At 42.2% G+C, this 22751-nt stretch overlaps 1 protein-coding gene across 6 annotated transcripts in view; it reads left to right on the top strand.

The window, feature by feature from the left end:
- The first annotated feature begins 8860 nt into the window (after positions 1-8860).
- The window catches only part of Ikzf1 (IKAROS family zinc finger 1), a 104014-nt gene continuing 90123 nt past the window's right edge, over positions 8861-22751 (top strand). For 5 of the 6 annotated variants that reach the window (XM_090332832.1, XM_090332833.1, XM_090332836.1 and 2 more), the window contains exon 1: positions 8861-9182. The gene's annotated coding sequence lies outside the window, so the exon portion shown is untranslated. Of the gene's footprint in view, positions 9183-13162; positions 13352-22751 lie in introns of those variants that run through there. The other variant, XM_090332837.1, reaches the window with a different exon arrangement.

Genomic DNA, 22751 nt, shown 5'->3' on the forward strand with positions numbered 1-22751 from the left:
TTACTGATAGATATATTGACTTGAAACCCCTCTTGTACAACCACTTGAAGAAATTTTTGAAAATTTAAATTTATAAATAAAACTATTACTTGATTACTTGTTAAATGCAAAAATCATTAGAATATCAAGTAGGTTCTGAACATTTTATGATCAATGAACACATCTGTACAGCTTAATCAATGGAGCCAAATCATTTGGTTTCTACCCTCAAGTTAGTCACCTGGCACCTTTTGATGGCCATGCAAGACACTCCCAACCATAGCCAATTGTCTTAGGAATATTTACAGGACATTTATGTCCATTTGTACCACAAAATGAGGTTTTTATTCTGTATAATCATTTCTAAATCCAAACTAGTATTCCTAAAATGCAGTCATTCAATGCCATTTATTGGAAAAAGCTTGCCTGGCAGAAAATGTCTGCAAGACATAAGCGTAGAAAATAAAGGGATATTATAATGAGACGGCAACCCTTCAGATTAATTGTCAAACACTGTGTATGCTAAAGAAAATTGTGAATTTGAGCTCTGAAGTGGAAATAAACTGGGCACTTTCTGAGATGCATATCATAGAAAATGAGTTCTTTTTCTTCATTAGCAAAACATATCTGCAAGTAATACAAATATTATGAGTAAATATCAAAATAATACATTGCCATTGGATTGTGTGTGACTACAGAATACATGATATTTGTAAGTAACTTCTAAATCTTCAACTTATAAAAAGCCTTACTAAGAAATAAAAATTTATTATCCCTGAAGATATCTCTTTGATGCAACCAGAACATAGTTAAGAAAGAGTTTATTATGATAGTGAAGTATTGTATTCCAAAAATATTCACATCTTCCTCTTCAGAAAACAAATAGAAAAATGAATAGGCTAAAGCATAGGTGAGGAAAATACAGATTAAATTGTCAATTTTTCTTTGCACCCAAGGAAGGAAGGAATTCAGATTACTTTGTACTGAAGCCCTTATCACAAAGACAGCATTAATCAGTTCAAAAAGGAATACAGCAGTGGGCATGGTCCTGGATCTTCCGACGGGGCAGCAAAATGGGAAGAGAAAACTCTTTCCAGGTCCAAGGTTAGAAAAACACAGTTTCTGTGCACATTGAATTTGCCAATTGCTGTGTTATTCAAACAAAAAAAGTGTCTGTTTGTTAACCAGGCACTGGTAGTGTACATCTGTAATCCTAACTACTCAGAAGACTGAGATGAGAGGATTGTGGTTGGAGGCTAGCCTGAACAGAAAATTGGTGAGACTTTTGTCTCTAATTAATCAGCAAAAAGCCAGAAGTGGAGGTCTGACTCTAATGGTAAAGCACCAGTCTGGTGCCAAAAAGTCAAGAGAGAGTATAAAGCTCTGAATTCAAGCCCCAGTATTAGCACAAAAATTTTAAAGTGCATTTTCTACTTTATAAAAGTCCGCTGAGTCTTTCAAAAGAAGCACCATTAGATGGAAACATCATTTGAGTGTTCCAGACACTGAGGTCCACAGAAGGAAAAAATAATAATAAAAATGAAACAAAATCTCTACCTTTGTAGAGAACAAACAAAATAGCTGTTAATTAGACTGCACATTAGAAAGTGGTTACATATCCTGGAAAACAGAGAAAGAGTGGGAAAGAGAAGGGTCATGTGGGGTAAGGTTGCTGCACTGTGACAGAGAGCAGACAGTGACAGGCTCGGTGTGACAAAGATGACTTAAAGCGGATAAGGGGCCAGGCAAGCAGACCTCAGCAGCAAACATTTTAGAAGAGAGAATTATAAATGCAAAGGCAGTGAGTGGGGATGGAGTATTTGAGAAAGGCAATCCAGGGCAATGTGTTAGGAGATGGAGAGCAAGGGAGAAAGTAATTGGGTACAAGTGGTCAGAGAAGAGAAGGAAGGAGGAGGGAGAAGTCAGATATTGTCCTAGGACTGAGAACAATATCTGCCCCTTAGCTCAGAAGTATCATAACCTGACACAGCTTGTCCCAGGGCTTCTCTGACCTCTGTGAGGAGATGAGAAGAAGCAAAGGCTGCGTAGGAACTCATTGCCATGTGCAACTTAAGAAGTGATCAGTGCACCGTGGTTGCAGCCAGAGGAAGAGGAGACTGGGTTGTCAGAGAGAAAGAGAGGCATTGGGAATGATTAGAGATTGTGGGCCTTAGCCACAACTGTGCTACTCAGTGATATTCAGAAGGTTTTTCAGAGGGCCCGGGACCCAGCTGGGGCTCATGGTGAAGTATTCATTAGACCTTCAGAGAAAATGTCAGGGAGGCAACGAAGTCTGGATTTCAGAGGGCATCTGCAGAGCAGTGGTGAATGTGTAGAGTTGCCAAAAAACACTGAAATCAGAACACATTGACTTCTGACTCTTTAGGGGCCCTTGAGATATTGACCATAACGAGAGGCCTATCTAGGGCCCCACTGGGGAACTCCAATATTTGGGAAGGGGAATGAAAAAGATGCAGGAAGAAAGCTGGGAAAACAGGGTAACCTGAATATCTTTGTCGCTGCTACCATCAGGGTTAGATGGAATGATTTTACAGAAGACCTTTTGGAAAACTTTTAAGTGAAGCTCTCCACAAGGGCTCCCTTGCCACTCGTGAAAACAGTCGGACTTTGCTCTAACACAAGACCATTACTCCCAATTCTCTGAAAAGATAAAAACCGTCTTGCAAGTTCATCTAGATGAACCTCATCCATGAAGTGGGGAATAACTCCAGGCAATGTTCCTTCTTCTTTATCCACTATTTGATAGACAATATCTTCTGAAATTCTCCAAATATGTCTCCGAACAGAAGAGAGAAGAGGTAACATTGATTGTTAAATATTCCCACTAATGATTCATATTCATCTTATTGATCTTCACAACAATATCATAAAGAGTTTATTTTATAGAGGTGAGAATGTGATGCCAAGTTCACAAAGTGTCCTGACATAAGGCTAAGATAGACAACAAAGACATTTAGGATTCTTTCCACCTATTATGTTCCATAGTCAACTCTCCATGCCTAAACAAACCCCTTCCTTTCAAAACTGAAGAAGGAAATACTTATAAACATCAATATAGATGAGGTGTTGTAATAGACAGAAATAATTAGCCTAAAGTTCTGTGTGCTTTTGCAGATTAGAAAGCCCAGGGACACACGTAATCTTTGCTCTAATGCCTTTTCTAAAGCTAGGTGAAATAAAACAATAGAAAGAGAACTGGAGGAGAATGCTTTCCTCTAATTGGGAAGGAATAACTTAAGCAGACAAGCCTTGCAGCCACCTTAGTTCTGTGCTGGTCATAGAGAAAGATCCAGGTAATCAAACCTCAGGACAGAGATGAATACAAAGAAGGATAGGATTGGAGAAGCACTGTCAAGATTTGAAAAGTAATTTCAAAAGAGAAGGCAGAGTAATGGTTGAAAGAACTGGCCAAGATTTGTATCCCAGCCCAACCACTTTAGAAACTGAATTCTTTAACATAATAAATACTTAGTGCTTAGTATCTGCCAGCGATCAAACAATGTTAGCTTAACATGTACCAACCCATAGAGCTCTCAAATATTTCCGAATAGATATTTATTGCTATTGTTGTTATGATAAGAATGGGTAGGATTCCCACTTCACAGAAGAGGATATAGAAACTTGGAGAGGCCTAGTGCTGTGCATATCAGCTGATCCAAATTGTTTGACTCCAACATCTGTCACTTAACTACCAAGTTCTTGGCTTTCTCTGAGCTTCTGTCATAAAAATTGGACAATGATGTTGGTTCTGCTTTATCATTACATGGGATGTCATGCTTCAAAATGTCCATGAAAGAACCAGGCCAGGGGCAGTAGGTGTCACAGTGTTTCTATTCATCTTTGGGTAATTTTCTCCTTTAAGCAGGGTCTTCTTAAAGAACCCCATTTGGTTGTGGAAAAGAAAGTATTCCCGTATACTCTCTGTGTTCTTGCCTTTCCTTCCTCCCTTCCAGTGTCCATGTAGCTGCCCCTGCTCTGGCCACCAGGATTGCCACTCTTTGTGTTGCAAAGGAATTGCAATGGGATTTATCAGGACACATTTGCATGAAATGCAAGTATTTAATTCTCTATGTACTTTGCTAGATTGTGAGCCTCTTGCTAGACAAAAACTACATCTCATGCTTTATTGTGATTCCCCGTGTCTTAAAGATAACCATAAATTAAATGATTGGTTAATTTTAAAAAATGCCTTTTGGATAAATGAATGTATGTCTGTCCCATAGAATCAGCGGGTGGGAGGGGGAAGCAGAGGAGGGGAGAGGAAACAAGCCCCCTTTAAATTCATTGTGCTCTGTACAGTTTAGAGGAATATTTACATTTGTTGTATTCACCAAGAAACATTTTTAGAAAGTTTTCAGCAGAAAGCTAATTATTTGTAAATCTATCTTCTTCAAATCCTTGTACCAGACTCTGTTTGGCTTCAAATCTCTTCTAAACCAATGATAAAACCTCACTGTTTTTGAGAATTTGAGAGAAGGAAGAACTTGATCTTCAACTGTGGCCTGACACATGCTAGATTGACGATTCAGGTCTAAGATGTGGTCATCAGTGTCCATGAATTTCTGGGTATTCGTTCCAAGGTCACAAAATCAGTATCCAGAGGGATTGTCCTTCAGGGCTCCAGGTGCTTCCTACCCTCTGAGGTGAGGATGCAAATCCCACCATTTCATTGGTAGCTGGGGCTCAGTGCTTAGAAGTAATCAAACCAAGGAGGGAGCCCAAGAAAAAGGACCAAGGACCATCACCTCACTCCCAATGAGTGAGTTTTCAAACAGGCAGAAGCAGAAACTGGAGATCATGAAAACAGTTTCATTCACATCCTGAGGTTCCTTCTCTTACTCATGTTCCTTTTCTGATGGAACTATGTACATTCTCACAGGCTAATTCTATGGAAAGATAAACCAGTTTCTTTTTTAACACCACACACACACACACACACACACACACACACACATTCCTGTTATTTAAAAACATTATCATGGTTTACCAAACTCTGTTGGAAAATTGAATGCACATCATGCCAGTATTGAACATATTTTTTAAAACTGAAGAAAAGTACTTCTTGCAGACATTATTTGATTGAATTTCATCTAACTCTCTGCACTGTAAAGGAGATACACTGTAGGTGGGAGCTATTGAGTCATTCCTGTAATCCCTAAGTACTCAAGAGGCTGAGAGCTGAGGATTGATTCAAAGCCAGCCAGCCTAGTCAAACAAATCTAAGAGACTCTTATCTCCAATTAACCAGAAAAAAAAGCCAGAAGTAGAAGTGTGGCTCAAGTTGTAGAGCACCAGTCTTGAGAAGAAAAAAGCTAAGCAAGTGCAGAAGGCCCTGAGTTCAAACCCCAGTATCTACACACACACACACACACACACACACACACACACACACACACACACACACACAGAGTACTCTCAGTGTATAAGATACTGAAGCTCATATAGTTAATTAACCTGCTGAAAACACAGTAAGATCAAAACTATTAGCAATATCATATCACTTCAGTCATCCTTTTACTTCAGAAAACTCACCTTAAAAAATCTTTCCCAGTCTTAGCAGGAACAAAGGTACCTAACTTGCTCCAGTACTGAGAGTAGAATACAGGTCCTATGATTAATCCTTAGCTGCTCTTTACTATTACATTACACTCTTCTAAAGAAGAATTGATAATTCAGTAATTATTCCTGAATCAATTAAACAATAACACTCTAACCTTATGAAGCATGGCAATACACAGCAAAGTTCAGGCATAAAATAATATTAAGTATCACATATGTTTCCATTTCTCCCGGTTCCCCTTCCCACACCAATGCAATCTTATTGTTGGTTTAAATGCTCAGTGTTGGATTTGTGTGCCTACTGGACACACAATGTCCATTCTCATTCCCCAGATTGCAACTAGAGTGATATGAGCTCTTTCTGCTCAGTGGTGGGAATCAAGGAGTGGAATCTACAGCCTGACAGTGTAAGACTCTCCCCAACTTAATGGGACGTTGGGACTAAGCAGAATGAATGACAAGTGACATTTATGAGTTATCGTCTTCCTTTCTGAGAGTCAAGCATGTGGCAAGGTCTCCCATATTTGTTAGCACAAATAGTTCCACAAAGAAGCTTATTCCTACTCATTTGTAGATGGTGGAACCAATTTCTAGAGGGGAAAGTGGTAGAGAGCTTAAAGCCCTTGACAGCATCACAAAGTCCAGACTGAGTTTACAGCCTCACTTATAACACATCTTGTTGGGATGACCATGTCTGAGTTCATTCCAGAAGACGAAAGCCTACAATTGTTTTTTGTGTGTGCTGGTATGTAGATTTGACTTCAAGATCTAAGCACTGTCTCAAGTTTTCTGTTCAAAGCTTGCACTCTACCACTGGAGCCCTACCTCTGTTTTTTTTGTTTGTTTGTTTTGTCTTGTTTTTGTTTTTACTTTTTACTGGTTAATTAAAGAGTCTCTCAGACATTTCTGCCCCATCTGGCTCCCAACCATGATCCTCAAAACACAGTTCTTTGACTAGCTAGCACAATAGGCATGAGCTACCATTGCAAGCCTAGGTCCATACCCATTATTCTAGCTACACAGGAAGCTGAGACCTAGAAGATCTCAGTTTGGAGCCAGGCTGGGCCAGCCTGGGATTTTTAATTTAGCAAAATGCTGCACAGTGGTACTGTGCTGGCAAGCCAACTAAGAGTGAGTGCAGGATTTTAAGTGCCCATTTTGGACAGAGGCAGACAGACAGAGACAAAGAGACATGTAAATCCAAAAACTAGAGATCTCTCTGGAGTTAGTAACATGTATTCTTTTCACAGCTGGAAGGCAGGAGGCTGGAGAACTTGCCCAAAGTCACAAAGCCAAGAGAAGTGTTAGGAATAGGACCAATGGATCCTTTACTAATCTGATCCATTCTGGGGTTTGGCAGGGAGTTAATTGGCTCAGGCTCCATGCAGTGGAAAACTAGTAAGATAAACTGATGAGTGTTATGTAAGGGACCCAGGAAGAATCTGTCCAGATGTTATTTGGCATTCGTGGTGGGTAGCCAGTCTTCTTCTTCCAAGGACAAAGAAAGCAGAACAGATCACTTAAGGGTCATGAGCCCTGCCCGTAATATTCTCTTCAACAAAATCACAGCCCTCTTTGATGGCTGTGTCCCCAGCTACACTCAATGGCGCTGAAGTGACATTATCTGCCTGTCCTTGTTACCCAGTTGTTCTCTGCTGTTGGCAAAACTGGGCCTGCTCTTCTCTGGAGCATCTTACCCTTTGGAGGCCAGAGAACCTTCTTCCTCCCAGCTACCCTGGCACTGCTGCCTGCCTGCCTGCCTGTCTGACTTACATGTGCAGGCTTCCAATCCAGGAAGAACCAAGGGCCTCATCATCGTAATGTGGGCTCTCTCCTGCAACTGGGTGGGGACCCAGCGACTGGTGTGGAAACCCAAGATTCCCTCTCTGTGCTCCGACTGCAAACGCTGGCCTGGCTCCCATCGAGTAAAGCCTAGCTAATCAGAATGAGGGGCTGCTTGTAGAGTACCAGGGTGTGTACTGTCAGAGACAAGCAGTCTCGCTTGGGTGTCTTGCAGGCAAGGGAGAGGTCTGAAGTGCCAAGTGCCTTGAAGTGGAGCGGCAGGATTGCCTTCTTGCCATATTCCCCCCCCCCCCCAGACACTCTTCCACACTTGCATGTGCACACAGGCCAAAATGGAAGACGCCATCCTAACTTCTGCCTTGAGCAGGTGGGAGGGAAGAGACACCAGAGGTATTCCATTGGTTGTCTGGGAAAATGAACTGCACCTTCTCCTCACTTGCTGAGGATCAACTTTTCCCACCCCCCACGGGTGGGCTGTAGTATTTGGGGGCCTGAGCTCGAACCTGGGAGTCAAATGGGGTGGGCCGTAGTATTGGGGGGGCCTGAGCTCGAACCTGGGAGTCAAATGAGGCCAGATTTAGGACCATGGGTTGGGCCAGCAGCGGGCGCTCCCAGACACGAGGGCAAATGCCATCCAATGTCCCGAGTCCTTTCGCATCCCCACGCTGGGAGAGCATGCGGGTGTCGTGACCCATCAGCTCCACCGCACGCGTTGGGTTGCGGGCCGGGCTGCGCGCTGTCCCCTCCCCCTGCAGGCGGCCCCGCACGTGCCGCCCGCGCCGCGCCCCTCGGGCTAAGCGCGGGTCCCGCAGCGTCGTTGCCAAGCTGGGCTGCCTGGCCACTGGGCAGAGCGCCGGCCGCTGCATCCCGAGTCGGACTTCGGTGTGATGCTGCGCTGGAATGAGGAAGCTTGGAGGCCAGGGGAGGGCCCGGGCGCGCTGCGCGCGGGGGTGGCGGTGGCGCGCCGAGCGGGCCCGGCGCGGGCGAGCGGGCTGCAGCCGATGGCGGCGCCAGCAGGTATGGCCCGTGCCCGTCGCCACCCCAACGGTCCGGAGAGCCAGGGGTTGGTGGCGGGACCACAGCCTGGCGCGATCGCAAAGTTTATGCGCGCGGTCCCGCGGGCTCAGGAGTTGCAGTCGGGACCGACTCTTGGCGAGCCGGGACCGGCGGCCGGGGCGGGACGGGACTGCGCGCGCCCTTCTCCGGGTTGTCCCGATCGGTGTCCCGGAACAACCCGCCCAAGGCGGGCGCGCGGGGTCGGGAGGGCGGTGGGGCAAGTAGAGAAGGGCGAGACAGCGTGCGCCACCCTAAAGTTTTCGGAGCGCGTGAAGACGAGGAGCGCGCGGGGGCCACCCGCCACTCGGGGCGGCTGCAGGTGGCGGCTAGGAGCGGGAGAGGCCGGGTGGCCGGCGGGGGACTGGGCAGGTGCTCCGCCCGCGGGCGGCGCTGTGCGCATGGGGCGGCCGGAGGACCCGCAGCGCCGAGCCCGGTCAGAGCCGCCCGGCGGCGGCGGCGGCGGGATGGGGGGCGGGGAGTGTGGCAGAGAAATGGGGAACAATGCGAGTGAGCAACTTCAGGAAGTCATTGTGAAAGAAAGCTGGGAAGAGCTCCGCGGCCAAGTTAGCCCGGTACTCTAACAAGTGCCTGCGCGGCTAGCGCCCTGGGCGGTGACTGTGGCCACAGCCCGGGCGGGACGCTCACTCTCTGAGAGGCGGGCGTCCTGGGCGAGCCCACCCGGGCCGAGGGAGCCCCGGCTCGAAAGGTTGCTCTTCGTGCCCGAGGATCATTCTTGGCCCCCAAAGTGCGGTGCACACGTCCACGTGAGTGTTTTCGAATTGGATTTAAGTAGGAAAACTTGGGGTAACTGGTTGAATTTTTTTTTTATAAAAGGAGGAGGAGGAAGAGGAGGAAAGGAAAGGAGGCAACATTCGAAATCCCTAGTGCCAGTGTCTGCCTCTCCCCTTGGAAAAGAGTGAAAGCTCTCTGTCACTTTTGGACAGAGCCTCCTTGTCACCTTAGGCTAGGACTGCCGGTGCCAGAGCAAGCCCCGCAGGGGCAGCTCCGGTGGGGACATTTCTTAGCATTTTCGCTGACACCCCCAAAGTATGTGCTCTCGCTCCTGGCCATATTTGATTTTTTTTTTTTGTCTACGTATAGAGAGAAATGACAGCAGAAGTCGGGCTTTACAAAGCCATTTGGAAAGACGTTCCTGATTTTCAAAGTGAGAGCATTTTGCTTGCACTTTAAGATCCAGGATCCAGACTAAGCTTGCTTTGTGCACACCAGGAATGATCCTGGATTTGAAATTTTAGTACTTTTACTCGCTGAAGGCTGCACTCCAGGGTCATGAAACCATCTCAGGAAAATCGACAGGGCGCTTACTCTTCATTTGAAATAATAATAAATAATAATAATAAAAAGTCCAGCATCACTGTTGATTCCCGAGGAATCCCGTGCACATGTAAATTGTTTTTCCCCTTAATTAAGAGGCACTAGCTTGTAGTGATGGCAAAACCGTAGCAAGGCCATAAGGTCTGATGCGGCAACACAGTTTTCAAGTGCAGTTTCTATTCTTTCTAGAGGCTGGAGCCCACCCAGAGTGCTTCCTTGTTCAGGCATAATTTCCCTCCCTGTGGCAAACAACATTTTTTTTTCTAAAAATCCTTATGGCATTTTATACTAAACTTCCAGAGCTAAAATGGTATTAAAAGAAATACCCCTTACTAGTCAAATCAACTTCTGTTAAAAGAGGAAATTTTATGAAAGTTGAAAATACTTGCTATGTATAATTATTTTAACTTCCATTGAAATCCAGATGATTTGGGGGATTTGGTTACGAGTTGAGAGAGGAACAGAATCTACAAGAAAATACCAGAGACTTCTTGATTGTCTTTGTGTGAAAATTTTGTGTCATCAGGTTAATTGGATTCATCTCTTCCCATAAGTTTTTTTTTAAGTAACAATTTAAGCATTGTTTACATTAAGTTGTGCCAGAATTGTTTCAGTTGCAATTTTCTTAGGGGGACTCAAATTTTAAGCTGGGGTAAATATCCTCCTTGGAAAGATTCACCTGCCCACACTGACACTCTATAATGTACAGAACATGTTAAAGAAATAACCTGGACACAGACACATAAGGACTGTCACTTAAAAAAAATCTCTTCATACATTCTTTTTAACATGTGAATAAAATTCTCATACTAGTCTTGTTTTCTCCTGCTTTCTGTCCCCTGATGATAATTGAAGCCTGGTTAGAAACTCCATGGTGCTTTGTTTAATTTATCAGTGTTTTAATTAGAGTGTTAAATCTTGGAAAACTGCATTTCCCAAATTTGGAAATGCTCTGGAAATAATAGCTCACTATTATGTGAGACTGTAAATTAAAGTGTGGGTATATTATATGTGACCCTTTTAAGAAGTTTGTGCATGCTTCCCAAAGAAAAAGTGAACTGTAACCGTCTTTGCAGCCATTCCCTTTGTTGAAAAATGAAGATCACAGTTGAATTTATCAGCTAAGAGGCCTAAAAAAACATCAGACATATAGGCCACCAGATTTTCTTGACCTGACCAGAAGGTTCATGTGAAAGAGGGTACATTAGTTCGGAGTAATTTTTTTACACTTTGATTTGTACACTTTTGATTTGTATGTTTCCTCTTTGGTTAAGCTACTATCATATTGTCCATTTATATAAATGGTAAAAACTTTTGTCATTTGTACGTGTACGTATATACTATGGTTTTATTTATAAGTATGCAGCAGATAAAGAAATTATATAGGTACATGCATTCACCCACGTGCATGTACTTACACACAAACACACACACACACACACAGCATCAAGTGAGAGAGGAGGCAGGAGGACAGCAAAGCAAGTTGCAACATCAAACAAACCTGACTTAAGTAATGAAGTTCCATCTTTATTTTATTTACTCTCCTTGAGCATTTTCTTTAAACAAAGTGACTTTCTCTGTGTGAAATGGTAAGCTATGACATAGATGATGTTTGGATGGTGAGTGTGTGCCTAATTCTGTACATTTATGTAATGTAACTTCTATTAGCCAAGGTTCATCAAGGATAGTTTAGGGTTGATTTTGCTGTTGTTTTTCCTCTTCTAGTCTTTAGAATTAGGAAACATCACTACACGTGGTTCTTGCTTTGCATTCTAAGGGAGATTCACACAAATGGATATGGCTCATAATAAAGCAAACCAAGACTCTTTTGGAGACTTGAAACTTTTCATTTCTGCCATCTGCTACTGAAATGACCAAGTGCTTGAGGCCCTGTGGGTCCGGCTTGTAGCCAAAGTAGCCTCTTGCCTTGACTGAGAACACTGTTCCTGTCTAGTTCTGTGTTCCAATTTGTAAAGAACTTAGAGTGTTTTTGTTTCATTTGTGCATTATAGAAATATTCCATTATACAGGGGGGGAAAATTCTATATTATACTGAAGTAAGAAGTGGCTTATTTCTTTAGAGGCACAGGAGACGAGAGATACTAGTTCATTTCACTTCTTGAAAGAGGTGGTTTAATTTTGCTTTAAAAAGACACATTGCACATTTTTTTAATCTCCCAACTCATAGGAATGTTGAGTCAGAATTAAATATACAAATGTACACACACACACACACACACACACACACACACACACGTAGAGTAAAGGAGGGAGAAAGAGGAAGGAGAGAGAAGGATGGAGAGAAAGATTCTTAAGATACAAATAAAGATGAAAAAATGGGGATAGGGGTCTTAGCCACCAACCAAATTAGAGCAGCAGCAACAAAACTGTTTTGGCTGTGGTACTGACCTGATTGGTTGTCTCATGCTGTATCTGCTATTTAAAAGGCTTGATAGCACAAGTTATCTTCTCCAATATGTATTGCTGTCTTTAGTATTTTTCATTGCCACTGCTTTAATTGCTTTTTGTCTGACATTGCTGCTGATTATATTCTAACAAATACTTTTAATATATAATTTCATCATGTAGAGGTATAATGCAAGTGAAATGTAATAGCCCACAAAACATGGTTTGCAGAAAGTCTCTAAATGGGTTCCAAACACTATTTTGGGATGGCTTGGTGTTTACTCTCTATTATGCTGGTACTAGGGCTTGAACTCGTGGTCTAGGCACTGTCTCTGAGCTTTTATCTTTTTCTTTTTTCTTTTACTCTTTCCTAAGACTAGTGCTCTACCACTTGAGTCACAGCTCCATTCTTGCTTTTTTGGTACTTAGTTGGATATAATCGTCTCATGAACCTTCCTGCCCAAACTGGTTCTGAACCACAATCCACAGATCTCAGCCTTCTGAAGTAGCTAGGATTTTAAGTGTGAGCTACCAGCACTTGGCTTGGTGGTCATTTCTGAGAAAGGCCCAGAAGGAAAGCAACTGAGGCCAATCTACCCACAATTGGCAAATTGTTTCCATCGAGTCCTTTTTTTTCCCCTTTTGTCTGACTGTGATAAACTGGCACATGCCAGAGGTGTTTTCTGTTAAAAGGCAGAAAACTACCCCCAAAATACCAAGTTGTAAAGCCCACTAGTCTTTTCAGGCACGTCCCTGTTTCTTTTCTCCTATGGTCATTTTCTGTCTTTGGGGAACTCATAATTCCTGTTGACTAAAAAAAAATCATCCCTTTCCATCACAAACCTGACAAATCAGACATCTGAATAATTTCTGAACTCATTTTGGTTAAGACAGGAAGCCTAAGCTCCCTTCCTGTGTGTGTTTTCCTGAGAGAGAAAAAAAAAGGCCTGAGCTTCCCTCCTTTTTTGCATATCTGTTCCCACCTTTCTCTGCACCCCAGGGGAGTGTGAAAGCAGTAGCTGGACCTTTGAGGAAGAGGAGAAGGGATCTGAGGCCTCACCACCAGGTTCCAGGGTCCCTCTCTGCCAAATAGTCACAGGGGACTCAGAACTGGAGCAGCGTGGGTCTCAAAGCCTGGATTTGTGTGGAAGCAGCAGCTTTTGTATAGCCCCCAGAAGGCCCGAATTTGTTGGTGAGTGCCACATGACTTGCTTTCTGGCAGGGACTGAAATAGCCAGTGTGTCTTTTCCTCTTCCCTGCTGGTATTTCTGTGGCAGGCAGCTATACTCCAAGTACTTCCCTGATACCCACTGCCTGTATCAGCTCACTGTCTTGGGGAGATGGAGAGCTTCATTAGGTTCCATTTACACATTCTGTTTTCCAGGGTGGCCCCATGCTCCACCTCCTGATAGCTTGTGGCACCAGGCCACAGTTTAACAAATTACTTAAAATGGGACCTAATTAGTGCAAAAGTGCTTTCTTCATATTTTCTCATTCAAGTGTGTAGTGATTCATTTTTCTTCAGCCAGTAACTAACTCATTTGATTCTCTTCCCACCATTTCATATCCAAACTTAATGGAAATGCTTAGGCGTGATGAATTCCAGCCTAGGATAAAGAGGAATCTGATATTGTCTTGTCTGTCTTTTCTTCCTTCTTTTTATTCTCTTTCCCCTTCTCTTCCCCTTTCTTTCCCCTTCCTCTTTCCCCTTCCCAGATTTCCTTCCTTTTTTCTTCCTCTCTTTTATGGATGGAGTTTAGATAGACTAGTCAAATTAGAATGCCAGAAGAATTTTTTTGTGTGTTCTGTTTTCAAGATCACATACCGAAATGTATGTTTTATGCTTTTTTTCTGGTATTTTGGAAATAAACAATATAATGTGAGCTACAGTCTTTTACCAAAAGTAGAAGTTGTACTCTGAATTTTGACATATATAGCAGGTTTGGGTAAATTATTTGTTTGTTTTTTCACTGACAAATTTGGAGCAAATTCCACAAAAGATACCTTCCTAGGTCTAATGAGAAAATGATTCATTTGGAATCTTTAGAAGATATGAAAATGAGGAATTGACCTTTTGTTAGGTTACTTCTGAGGCACTCTGAAATGTTCTCAATGCTTTTAGTGGAAACTGGAAAAAGCCATCGACCCCCTGGTGCAAGCCCTACTTTAAACCTGAAAAAATGACCTTTTCCTTTCTGTTTGTGTGGGAGTTTTGTGTAAGGTAGGAAATTAAAGTGATATTCAAAGAGATTAGCTATAGAAACATATTGATAAATTGTGGATCCCGCCCCATTAAATTCCAACTAGCTCCTAATTATGTAAAGCCCTCAAAGATCAGGTGGTTAATTACCACTTAAAAATAGCTTGGGAATTTCTAGTACTTTCCCTCTATGAGTGTATTTCTGCTTTGCATGAGGTTGCATGTATTTTTCTGAATTTAAAGAATTTTTCACTTTAATTAAAAGCAGACTGAGCTTTTGTAAAAGAAGTGGAATCTGTTGAAAAGGAAGCCATAAAGTATTGAAATAAAGGATGCCAATTGATTTGAGGGTCACCAGAAAGTCTATGATGTTTGAAGTGAACTTTCCCCATATTTGACTGTCTAGTAGGTATGAGTTTTTTTTCTTCTTGCTAGCTTATAAAGAGATACTCATTTTTGTAGCTATACCAAAAGAAAAAAAATGAGAAAGTTATAAGGTTTTAGAACGTTTAACTTAGGACCCCTGGCTTCCTGGGTTTGCATAAGGACAGTATAGGCTGGAGGTGAAGGGTTACAGAATTAGCCGGGGTCAGTGTTGGATGGGCCAACTCCCATGTTTTCTATGGATCTACTCCATGAGGCATAGCGTGGTGGTAGTTTGTACATCGAAGGCCTCCTCAGGCTGAGGATGTCATTGCTGAACTCACTTCTTATACCATAAAGTAAAAATGTAGACCTTTCTTGCTAATATGAACTAACCAAAAAAAAAAAAACCCACATACAGATGACCAAGTGATGATGCTCTCTTCTACCACTATTATTACTTTGCTTACAACAATTTTGATATAGCTAATGCATCTATTGGTTTCTTTCTATTTCTTTTTTTGTGCTAGTGTTAGGACTTGAACTCATGGCCTCTTGCCCTCACGTGGCATTTTACTGGTTAGGTGGAGATAAGAGTCTCTTGGATTTGTCTGCCCAGGTTGGCTCAGATGCCCATGATGCTGAGATCTCTTGCATAGCTAAGATTACAGATGTGAGCCACCAACATCAGTTTCCATTTCCCTTCTTATACATAGCTTGATCTAACTTCGGCTGAACCTCTGCAAGGTAGAATGAACAAAATGCATATCCAGAGAACCGAAGTCATTGAAAAGATTAGGAATCTAATTTTTTAATTCAATACTATGAAATATGAACCAGTGTTGTTTTTTCTGTGGGGGGGTGGTGGTGTTCAGCTGCAGGACTTAAATTCAAGGCCTGGGCACTATCCCTGAGCCTTTTTGTGCTGAAGGCTAGTGCTCTATCATTTGAGCCACACTGCAGCATTTCTTGTTTTTGAATGGTTAATGGGAGATGGGAATCTCAAGGGGACTTTTCTGCCCTGGCTGGCTTCTAACCAAGATCCTCAGATCTCAGTCTTCTGAGTAGCTAGGATTACAGGTATGAGCCACTGGTGACCAGCTGGGTTTTTTGTTGTTGTTTGTTTGTTTTTATAGAAAAGTTATCTTGCTTTAATTTATAATAGTTGGTACTTTTGTGAGTGAATAAAACTGACCTCAGAATTCAGCTTTTTAGAGAAAGCTTTTACTAAGTTCATGGGATCCTATGCTCACTGGGAAACACAGATAGAACCTTTATACTTCTTCACCAGCTTGTATCAAAGAATAAATACTCCTCACTCCTTGCTGGTGCAGAGTAGGCCAGAGCAGCTCATACATCGCATAGAATAATAGGCAGGATGACATTGGACAGGAGGCATTGTATGCATAAACTGACATGTGAGTTGAAACCTCTTTGTATGACTACTTAAAGGTAATAAAGTAAAAACCAAGAGAATAAGAAACAATTATGTCACTGTAAGCCCTATAATATATGTTATCTGGAACATTTTTCCCTTTGTATTTATAATTCCTACATTTTGTAGATCTTTTCTCACCACCAGCTAGATGAACAAGGCTGTTCATATATTACCTAACAAAGTATCTTCAGAGGACAGAGCAACCAATAATGAGCTAGTTCAAGTTGTTAAGTATACACATATGAGTTCTCAAACAATGGGACTGCCATATGAGGATCTTCATGCTTTTACTCATTTGAGTCTAAGTTAAATAGACCTGTTACCAAATAAACTTACCTAAGCACTTTTTAATTGAAATGGAATGGCCTCATAGAAATTTATGTGTTCCAAACCCCAAGCCCCTCCCTCCTCCTTTTTTCTGAAATGTTTATGGCTAGACCAGTGGATTTTTTTTTCTACTAGATAACGGTTGCATTATTGGGATTTAAAATACCCACAAGAAATTCTTTATTTGTACATTAAAATAATGTCACTGTGAATAGGGCAAAATATTATGTTGCTCAGATTATCTTGTCTTGGAAGTCATTTTTTAAAATTCATTAATAGTGTTGTTTATATTTAAAAAATAAAAACTAGTAGAAACTTAGAATCACGGAAACACAAAATCGTTTCTAGTGTCACTATAGTAATTACAAGTTACCTGCACTTTGGGAGACTATCTGTAGATCATTATTTTGGGCTCAGTTGCTATATTTTAAATATAGTGATCTAATTTTTGTTACAATTTTTTTTAAGTTCTCCTGGCCATGCATGAAGATCTTCCAAAATCAGTAAGAGAGTAGAAGAAAATAACTCTAAATTTTGTGTGTGTATACATTTTTTCTTATGTGATGAAGTGTAAAAAGCCATTTATATTTGAGGAAGCTATTTAGGGTGTGGCTATGGTCAGTGATCCAGATCTGTAGATATGCTAGAGAAAAAGCTGAGGCTGATGGTGGAATATGAGTCTGTCTCCTCTCTGGTTCCTGTCATTGATGTGAGCCTACCCATAGAGCCACAGGAAACCTTTCTTCTCTGGGTGAGCAGGGTACACCCGTGAATGAGTACAAATTCATAGGATTGTCACCTCCAGGACATTGGCTTGCCCCTTACTCAGAGCCTGTGACCAGAGCAAATATTGGTCAGCAGACAGTGATTAGTTCAACTTTTTTTTCATTTTAAAACAGCTTTCTTCTACAATGTCTTTGTCTTGTAACTTATTTTTAGATAGGTGGCTCCAGTGTGGCTTTTTAAAATATTCTCTGTCTGAAAAACAAGGTGTTTAAAACAGAGCAGCAATCCAGTTTGACTCTTTAAGTGCTCGTTTCTATCTTAAGCATTTTTTATTTAATTTTCCTTTTTTTTTCAGTTACTAGAGTTGGGACTCAGGACCCACTGCTCACTTAGCTTGTTTGTTTGGCTTGGTTGCTTGCTTACTCTACTGTTTGAGCCACACCTCTAGACACACCTGCTTCTTGCTGGTTACCTTGAAGATGGAATCTCTTGAAGTTTTCTGGCTTTGTTGGCTCCAAACTATAATCCTCTGCATTCCATAATAAAAAGACATTTAATCCACTCGTGCTTCACTTAGATGCCTCTTTTCTGAGTTTTGTCCAGTTAGCCATGGTATTGCATCCTATATTCCATCCCACAACTCTGGAGGCTGAGGCAGGGTGATCAAAAGTTCAAGGCCAGCCTGGCTACATAACAACAAAAATAATAATAAAGTGACTTTCAGATAACTTAGTTTTTAAATATATTTCTGAAAAGCTTCCTCACTCTGTCCCCTTGGCACTACTCCTTTTGCATCTCAGTTCCTGTCCATAGGGGAAGAAAAGGTGTAGGTAAAACTAGCTGCATATTAAAACTTACCCTGAAGTTTCTGCTTGCTCTCAGTATTCTTCAGTATTTGGATCAGTAGAAGAGAGGCAGGGTGGATGCCAAATTGGAGTCCTTTCTGTTCAAAGCTTGGTTTGGGGTGTTTTATTTCATTGTTTTGTTGTTATTGTTGTTTTCCCATTGTTATTTTCACTAGCAAATCTCAGTAGAAAATAATCATGAGACTGTGTAGATTGGCAGCTAATTTTTGAAAACTGAAAAGATTCTGAAATGAAATCAGTGTGAGGAAGTGTTTGACATCCTCCTGACCTGTTTTATCAAATCGCTATCACAAGCCTAGCAAGTCTCTTTGACTAAATACAAAGACTTTAAATATCACCTGGGCTTTCTCTTGGAGCATTTCCTTTTTAAAGATACTGTGTAATTCATGGTGACAGGAAGATTTTGCAAAAATAAAATCTTCCCAGTGCAAAGATAAAATGGGCTTGTCCCACACAGGGATAACATGTTTTATTAAAAGATCGGTGACCTAAGACATTTTTTGATAGATTATAGGCTCAACCAGTGTCCCCTAGACATACTTACTGCTTTCAGAATGAGCACCATTGATTACTCCACAGGTAGCCCCAAAGTAGCCTAGAGGCAGCTTCACTTGTCCCAGTGAAAAAATCTCTAAAGCATTTATTTGGCTAAAGAACCTGTGCATAACTCTGCTATAGAAATTTTGTGGGAAGTTTGCCTTAGTGGTAGAGTATTACAAACAATGCACTGTTTTCGGATAAAATGTAAGGAGCATCCTTTTTGGTTTTTGTCTCCCCAAAATTTGGATTTTGTGATCATTGTACTAGGCTATAAAGGTTTTCTGTGTGTGTGTGTGTGTGTGTGTGTGTGTGTGTGTGTGTGTGTGTGTGTGTGTGTCTGGGGGAGAATGTAGATTAAATCTAAACTCTGCTATTCATTAAACATAAGACCTTGGATGAGCTACTTCTTTCCTAACCTCACCTCAACTTTTTCTTCTGGAGATTGGAAGTAATAACATTGATGCCTTGGGTTTAGTGGGGAGAATTAAAGATGCACATTGCAGCCAGGTGCAGGTGTTTCACACCTGTAATCCTACCTGCTTGGGAGACTGAGATCTGAGGGTCATGATTTGAAGCCAGCACAGGCTGTAAAACTATGTAAAACTCTTATCTACAATTAACCATCAAAAAGCCAAAAATGGAGCTGTGTCTCAAGTGGTAGAACACCAGCCCGAGCAAAGATAGCTTTTGATGCCCTGAGTTCAAGCCCTAGTAAAGTTACACACTTCACCAATAGTTACTGAATGCTATTTCATCTTTGAAGTAGGCGCTAGGCTCCCAATAAAATTGACCACAAAGTCTACCATCTTGTCTTGTGAGATCTAACAGTTACCTTTTACACACCAGACTTTCAATAGGCTGACTAATTGGAGAGAGCCAGCATGAGGCTCTTTTCCTTTTCTGCCTTTCCTTGTCATGTTCTAGGTCATCAAGAAATATTATGTAATACACCTGGGCAGGAGAATTCCCTATGCAGTATGGGAAAGGGAAAGGGCATTTACTTAGAGAACACATAAAACAAACAAACAAACAAACAGAAAAACATCATGTTAAGGCCATTGTTTAAGACTCGGGAAAGCCTTTCCAAAGCACGTTAAAAGTACAGGGAGCACCCAGTAAGCAATTTCGTGTCTACAGACCTTGAAAACTGCATTCAGGGAGTTTGATATGTCATGTGTTTAACCAACACTCAAGTCCCATACTCTTGGGCAGCTTGAAAAGTAGGAAAGGTGTCATTCCTGATGGCTTGTAAGAATTCTGGGAAAGGAATTGTGTTTCTGAGTGAGCACTAAGAGGGAGACCGAGGCATACACTGGAGGAAGCTGTCAGAGAATCTGAGAGTCACCCTTTAATAGCCCTGCTTGTTCCCTAGACTGTCAAGTCCTTTGCTTAGTACTCTAGTTAGAAATGGGCTCTCTCCAAACAAGCTTGGCCCTGGCTCCTCACTTGGAATCAACAACTGCCCAGGGCTATTGGATGCTTCTCTTCTGGAGCCAGCCAGGTTCCCACCTGGCCTCTTTGGCCACTGTGGGAAAGTAAGAAAGAAAAGGTGCAGGAGAATGGAGTAGACAAAGCTGAATAAAGACTGGGAGTCTTGGAAGAGTCCCAGAGCCAGTCCCTCTGCACTTCCTGCCTGAAAGGAGAGGGGCCTATACTGACTGGTGGTCTGGCGCTTTTTCTCCTGTCTCTTGCATTTCTTCTGTTACTAATAGGATGAGTCCTTTGAGTTGAAACCAGTTGGAAGGAGGAAATGAAGATCTGTTTGACCCTGTTTGATCAAAAGGAAAGAAAAGAAGGGGGGAAGGGGCAAGAGAAAAAGATAATGATGTGGAGATCAGAGGAGAAAGACAAGGAGATAGAAAGTGAAAGGATTTGGAAGGATGGTAGATGATAATACAAACGTGTTTGTCTCCTCTGCTAGAGGGCCAACATTGGACAGCCTCAGCCACGTTGCTCTGCCCTTATCTCGGCATCTATTTCCCCTTGTGCCACATTCAGAACAGCTTGCTCCAAACACACAATAAAAGCATTCATGTTTATAGGAATTGCGCAGGAGAAAGTGAGCTTACTGATACCGTTGATTTTCTACTATCGATTGGGTTAGCTCCTGCCTGAACTTGTCCAGGTTCCCTATGCAATGTAGGAAATCACAGTATGTTTCCATGACAAGGCTATTCTTGCTGGCTTCTCCCTCACTGGAGGGAGAATGATCTTGCCTTATCCATTTTAGTGAAAGTGTGTGGAAACACACCACTAGTTTGCTTTGAGGATTGTTTTTTCTCCCCTTTTTAACTGAATGTAGCTTTCTTTTAAACTGAGACCTAATCAAGCTTAAATTCCATTTCCTACTTCACATCAAGTAGCTTCTATTTAGAGAGAAAATGCCCGGGGCATTGCTAAGAGTTCCAAGGCGAATAGATGGGCATTGACAGCCATTAGGACTATCATGGCTGCCCTCTAAACACTGTATCAAGTTTTGTTTTCCTCTTTGCCCTGACTACTTCTTCCATCTTTACCTTTTAGAAATAATTATTCTTAGCCAGGTCCAAGTAACCTGTAACCCATGCCTGTAACCCCAGCTGCAAAGAAAGCTGAGATATGAAAATAATTGTTTGAAGCCTGCCTGAGTAAGAAAATTCAGGAGACTCTTATCTCTAATTAACTACCAAAGCTCTAGATGTAGAGCTGTGGTTCAAGTGATGTACTATTCTTGATCAAAAATTAATTAATTAATTAATAAAGCTACAGGACAGGGTCTAGGCCTGTGTTCCAGTCCCAGTACTGGTGCACCTCCCCACCCCCCCAAACTCATTTTTATGATAAAATCACTATTTTTTCATCCCATGGGATGGGAATCTGGGTTCTAGAAGAGCTAATTAAACAAGAGCAGAAACAGGGCAAAATGAACTGTAGGCCTTTGCCTTAGAAATTATGAAGAACTTCAGTGGTGATGACCAGACACCACTCGAAGCAAAAGACCTCCACATCCTGGGCCCTGTGCAACTGCCCTGATCACAAGCCAATGAAGCACCCTGAGGCCAGAGAAGATTTAGATGAGATGTCATGAACGTGGAAGTGAGGTAGGGTGCATCACAGTAGGCCTCCTGACCAGAAGGGTCAGTGATTCTGTCCTTCAGGCATATGCAAAGGCAGAGCTCCTAGGTTCCTGATGCATGATGCTGTCCCCATGGAATCATACCCTACGTGGGCTCTCTGTGGCCCACCTGCCCCTGTGCCCACTAGAGGTATCTTCAGGCAGGGCAAGGCTGATGGGGTACCAGGCTCAGGGGCAGATGTTGAGTATGTTGGTTTGTGCTGGGGGTTTTTTCCCCACATCTACCTAAGTGATGAATTTGTGGGACCAGAGTGACAGGGTCAAAGAATTCTGAGCTGAGACACACACCCAGAAGGTGGCCTGCCTCTCCTCCCCGCCTCTGCTAGCAAATGTTTTCTGCCACAACGCATTAGAGGTTAGCCTTCAGTTGGAACTTAAGATATGGGATTTTCTTTTCATTAGAGCTAACTTGAGAACTCTCTCTTGGGAGGTGGTATGCTACACTGGTTAGCTGTTAAATTAAGAGGAGTATTAAAAGAAAGTATTTTAAGAGTGCATTTTTTATATATTTAGTGTTTTATTTGATGTTAAGTGCAAACAATAGTCAAAAGTCTCTAGCTCACACTGATAATCCCAGCTATTCAACAGGCTGACATCTCAAAAAGTCAAAAGTACAGCTGTGGTTCAAGTGCTAGAGTGCCAGGCTTAAGCAAACAAGTGAAGGTTCAGTGCCCAGGCTCTGAGTTCAAACTTTAGGATAGGAAGCAAGCAAACAGGCAAGGAGGGAGGGGAGGAAGGGAAGGAAGGGCTCTGAGTTTAGGCTTAATATTTGAAGGAAGGGAGGAAGAAAAGAAAGAGGGCAGAGGGAGGGAGGGAGGGAGGGAGGAAGGGAGGGAGAGAGGGAGGGAAGGAGGGAGGGAGGGAGGGAAGGAAGGAAGGAAAGTAGCAGAAATATTAAATGATAGAAATTAAGGGCATTTTCTTACCACTTAAAGAAACTCTCATTTATGTAAAAGAAAAGGTTCAAACTCTAGGTTATATAGCAAATGTTGTGCTGGAGTCATGGTTATGATGGGA

The sequence above is a fragment of the Megascapheus bottae genome, chromosome 5 (assembly GCF_031878675.1).
Source record: "Megascapheus bottae isolate mThoBot1 chromosome 5, mThoBot2.hap1, whole genome shotgun sequence".
Lineage (NCBI taxonomy): Eukaryota > Metazoa > Chordata > Mammalia > Rodentia > Geomyidae > Megascapheus > Megascapheus bottae.